Source organism: Chanodichthys erythropterus, chromosome 24 (genome assembly GCF_024489055.1).
Source record: "Chanodichthys erythropterus isolate Z2021 chromosome 24, ASM2448905v1, whole genome shotgun sequence".
NCBI classification, from domain to species: domain Eukaryota; kingdom Metazoa; phylum Chordata; class Actinopteri; order Cypriniformes; family Xenocyprididae; genus Chanodichthys; species Chanodichthys erythropterus.
This window is the reverse complement of record NC_090244.1, coordinates 7,266,132-7,271,535: the sequence shown is the minus strand read 5'-3', so window position 1 is coordinate 7,271,535 and position 5,404 is coordinate 7,266,132.

Sequence of the window (5,404 nt, the reverse complement as noted above, 5' to 3'; positions counted from 1 at the left end):
TATGTCGGACAATGATGGAGAGACTGAAGAAATAGTGACAACTTGTCAAGTGCAAGAGGACATTTCTGAACGGTTAGTTCAGTTAGTGAATTTATGTAGCTGATGTAGAGTTAACTATCTTAAAATCATTGATTAGCATATTCTGTCATGATAATCTATAAATGGCTTGTGTGGGAAATGTTGTAAGATCCTACAGAGCCAGAGAATATATGCTGCATGAAGATAGAACAGGTATAGATTAGTTTAATTATGGTTATAATTATAACTTGTCATGTTGTCATCTTGCTTTTATGACATGCTATTGCATTTTTGTTACTTACTGTATTGCAATAACATGGCCTCACACCATTTGTTGTGTGTTCTCGGGTGCAGGGTAAATTTCAGGGTTAGTGTAGCATCTGAATAGATCAAACACACAATTGCTCAATAAACTCTTCCAACCCTTCACCCATGCAGGCCCCGTAATGCGCTAGATATTGTTGAATAAAGTCGTTATTTTGTTTTTTTGGCACACAAAAAGTATTCTCATCGCTTCATAACATTAAGGTTGAACCACTGTAGTCACATGAACTGTTTTAAATATGTCTTTAGTATCTTTCTGGGCATTTGAAAGTGTTAATTTTCTTGCTGGCAATGCAGGTCTCACTGAGCCATCGGATTTTATCAGAAATATCTTGATTTGTGTTCTGAAGATGAACAAAGGTCTTACAGGTATGGAACGACATGAGGATGAGTAATTAATGACAGAATTTCCTTTAAATAGAAGTATTATGTAGGTCTGTGGAAATTTTAATATCAGATTAGAATTTTATATAGTTTAAATAATATACATCCATACATACTGTGTCAAGGCCAAATAAGGACCTCAGATAAACCTTCAGGGCCATACTCTTGGATGGTAGGTTAAGTTGTATGTTTAATCACCAATTGGCATATATGTATGTATTTTAATGCCAAATGTATTTATTACAGATTGTTGATAAGGACAACAAATATAAATTCATTGATGGGAGTGATGTAGTGAAACTACAGCTAACTGGATGAGGTAATACCAATACCACTTTAATTTGTCTTTTCTTTTTAATTTCTAAGAAAATTGTGCTCTTGTATAAACCAAGCGTTCTATGGTTGTTTTCAGTGCAATTTAGTTTATTCCTCTCAGGTTTATTAAGATTTCTTCAGATGAAAGTGAAAAGAACCTGAGTGCATTTCAACATGGCGATCAAATCTACTTCAGAGTGTGTCAGAGACTGAAGGTGGGCGAGAAACTACGTGTGTGGTACAGCAACGAGTACATGAGGCGACTGCAGAGTGTGTCTCGGGACAGCACTGATCGCAATCTAGACACAGGTGAGACACCTCTTGCTGGTGCTTGAGAAAAAAAATGTTAAGCCAAGACGGAGGGGCATAAACTTTCTGTAGAAGTTAAATACGTCTGAGCAGATCACAGTTTAACTCTTCTGGTTCTTCTCTTTGTTCCTGTTGATACTACGGATTGCGTCACGTGAGACCCCACCCGGCCCCTGAGCTGGGTTGGTAGGCCTCACTCACTTCAAGACATGCAGATCACACTGCCATGCACAACTTTCTTGACTAAAAAGAGTCAAATTAACAGTGCAAAGTTTGTCATTTTCTTCATTCAACGCAGAAGATATCGATCACAACTTCCACGCCAGCGGACTGAATGATCAAGGATTTCTCCTGAGCCTGCAGATCTGGACAGCTAAGGCTTGTTTGAACACTAAACGGCAATTTAGTATTACGATTTTGAACCCCTTTGTTAACAAAGGTGCTTTAGTATTGAAACTGATGGTTTGTCCAGCAATTGTTAATTTACTCTTTCTATTGCTTCATTCCCCTGTTATGATATGGTTCAAATTCATTTTCACTCTCTCATTGCATGAATGATATGTTTGTGTTTGTTAGTTTAGTTATGTGTTTATGATTTAGTTCAATAAAACTTTTGTGCACACTTCATCAACTGCGAGTTGATTCTGGTCTGTTTATAAAAACCAATGTCCCTGATAACGATTCGATCACAGCTACATGATAAGAAAGCAATATTTTTCTGTGGCCATGGAAATATATCCTTTTTGAAAAGTTGATAGACGATCAATACTGAGTGTTCGCTGGCTGAACAGATTAATTTATTGTAATATTAATTTAACTACATTAAGTTACTTTGATTAACTGATTCAAATATTTATAATTAATTATAATGAGTTATGATTAATTATTCATATTTATTTTGAGCTAATTTGCTACCATTAGTCATGTCACTAACCCAGGAAGAAGCTTGTTGTAGTCCCTACCAGCCATTTCTTGTAATGCTTAAACAGAGAATTCTTTAAAATAAATGATTTCGTTTTGCTTGGAACTTTGAGCGGATGTTGTTTATGCTCCAACAGCAACATTACACACTAACTAAAGTTAAAAAAAGTGAAATCTTAACCAACCACCCCTTTAAACATAGGCTAGGATAGCCTACATTAGCTATGTTGAAGAATAAGTAAAATAATATATAAATATTTAGCAAAATTACTCTAGTTGCATCTCCCTCCAAGCATACGCAGACACAAGTGGTTCTCTTGCTACTGGTTTAATTAAAGACTTTTTCATCCACCATGAAAACTAAACACAACAGTATAAATTACATAATACAAAATCACAGTTGCTTTACACAAAATGAAAGTGTGCTCAAAGTGTGGACAACAGATATAATGAAATTTTACAGACACAAAATACAGACAAATAAAACAACATACCTCGTTGACTGCATGCTGCAAGGAAGGGAAATAGTCTTTGAATGTTCTTTATGACTGTTCAAGCCCTTTTTGGCGAGAATAAACTTTTATTGGAGCGCTTTGACTATAACTGAATATTGCCACGTAGATGTTTTTAGGCCAGGACTATTATCAATGTGAAGTTTAAGGGCAGACTAGACATTGTATGCCTGAGTTTCGTGGCGTTAATTGCATACTTTAGCACTTAGCCAAGTGTTTCCAAATGTGTTTCTGGGAGTGAGTTACAGGGCAAAGCATGCCATTTCCTGTTGCCAGCAGATGGTGCTTTGACTAACTGAATATTGACATATTGATGTCTTCAGGCCATGACTCTTCTCAAACGTGAAGTTTGGGGCAGATCAGACACTGTATGCCTGAGTTACAACAGCTTCCTCTTTCATGGAGAAACATCAGACTTTGTCAGGCCACCATGGACACGCCCTTCAGCGAAAACTCAAGATCTTTGACATTTAAAATTGCTAAGGCCTTAAGATTAGACAGACCAAATATGATGTTGATCTGATTAATTCTCTACAAGGAGTTAATCACAGTGTAAAACATGTAATTAGGCTGTAACTTCAAGAAAATGTTATACCCCTTAATCTGTCTCAAGCAAAGTAACAACCTTCCGTACAGATTTTTCAAGGAACATAGTTTTAGTTGTGGTTTTCCCGTTTTTGTCAAATGTGGTTTCACTAAGTAGTAACCTTAGTTTTCTCACTCTACCATCTGACCCTGGGTAGACTTCGGTGATTCTGGCCAGCTTTCATTTGTTGCGTGGTGCCAGATCATCTTGTAAGAGGGCAATGTCATTGACCTTTGAGTTCCTTCTGTTCTTGTGCCACTTTTGTCTTGGCTGTAAATTCAAAAGGTATTCTTTCTTCCACTGAGTCCAGAATTAATTTGACAAATACTGTACTCAGCGCCACCTCTTTCGAAAGATAAAGATCTTCTCTTGTAAATTGTTCAGGTGGGGGCAAAATGATTGTGGACTTCATTTTAAGGATATGGTTTGGAGTTAAAGGTTCAGGTCCAGATGGGTCATTCAGATGTTCAGTGGTGAGTGGTCTGCTTTTAATCAACTAGTATGATGGCCATAACCTCACACAGGAATGTCCTTAAAGAGGTACTGTCGAGACTTTGTGCTGACTTGTCAAGAATAGCAGTAAGAACACTTCTTATGGTTCTTATTTGTCTCACAGATTCTGCCCATATTACTTGCTGCTGGAAGGTTCATAAGAAATTCACATCCTAGAGCCTTCACTCTTTCTTGATCCATTCCTTTCTTGAGTTCTGCAAACTCTCTCCTTGCTCCAACAAAATTGGTTTCTTGATCGCATCTCAATTGACAAACATTTCCTCTTATGGCAATGAATGCTCTTGAAGCATTGATAAATGAGTCAGTTGTCATATCAATTATTTCTATGTATGTATGGCTCTTGAATATGGTAAAAGACCATATCTCTTGAGATCCATCCTTCCTTCTTTTGTATATATTGGACCAAAACAGTCAATACCAGCATAAGTGAATGGTGGAGTTGATTCAGTTCGGTCATTGTCATTCCATGTCCTTGATGATGTACCCTTTTGTGAAAGTACTTTAATAAGTAAAGCTAATATGTGGTTGTTCTTTGAGAGTATTGTCGGATGCTTTACATACGTGTGTAACGTGGCTTGACTTAGGCGTCCTCCAACCCTTAGGATACCTTCTTCATCCAGAAATGGATTTAACTTGTACAGCCTACTGTCTTTGCTCTTGGTGATTTCTTTTTTTAGCTTCAAACTCTTTATCTCATCTGAGAATGATTCCTTTTCAACCAGCTTTATAACAAGTTCTGCTTCTTTCCTTTCTTCTAGGCTTGTGCTTTCGTTGGTTCTTTGCTTTATACCTTTGAATTCTTTGATTTTGCGTTTCAGTCTAGCAACTGCCTTAACTACCCTTGACCAATCAGAGAATTTATGTAGGTGATCCAATAATGATCTGCTCTCTTTTCCCTTAGTGTTACACACAAGAGCCTTGCATAGTTCAGGATCATCTTTCTTAATTTCTCCCACATTGCATTCTCTGTGAGGTAGCTCCTTTTGCCAAAGAAACTTTGGTCCTGTGAGCAAATTTGAGGTCTTAAGTTGCTCTGCTGTCAAACCTCGAGAAGCATGATCGGCTAGATTGTCCTCAGAGGCAACATAAGCCTGTATATGATTCTCTGTATATGATTGGCTATGAACATGTGAAACCATCTGGCATCATTGTTTATGTAGCCAAGACACTTTGTATGTTTAATGAGTGTGCTCAAAAAGACTTTTGTTTGTGTTTTATCAGCTTAAAAATATTGTTTGTGTTGATTATTGGCTTTGGTGAAAATGTAATCAAATTTCATGACCAATTTATGCAAAAAAACAAAATAGTTCACTTTTTCTTGCAACTGCATATACTGTATGCACACATTTATAAACATATTGGTATTTGCACTTCTGATTAGATGCTAACTGCATTTCATTGTGTCTTGTGCACTGTATGCTACATCATGAAATAAACATTAAATGCTGTAAATGTAAATGTACAGTATATGTCCAGTTTGCAATTAATAGGAATACATAAATATTCTCAGTGCAAGACTCAG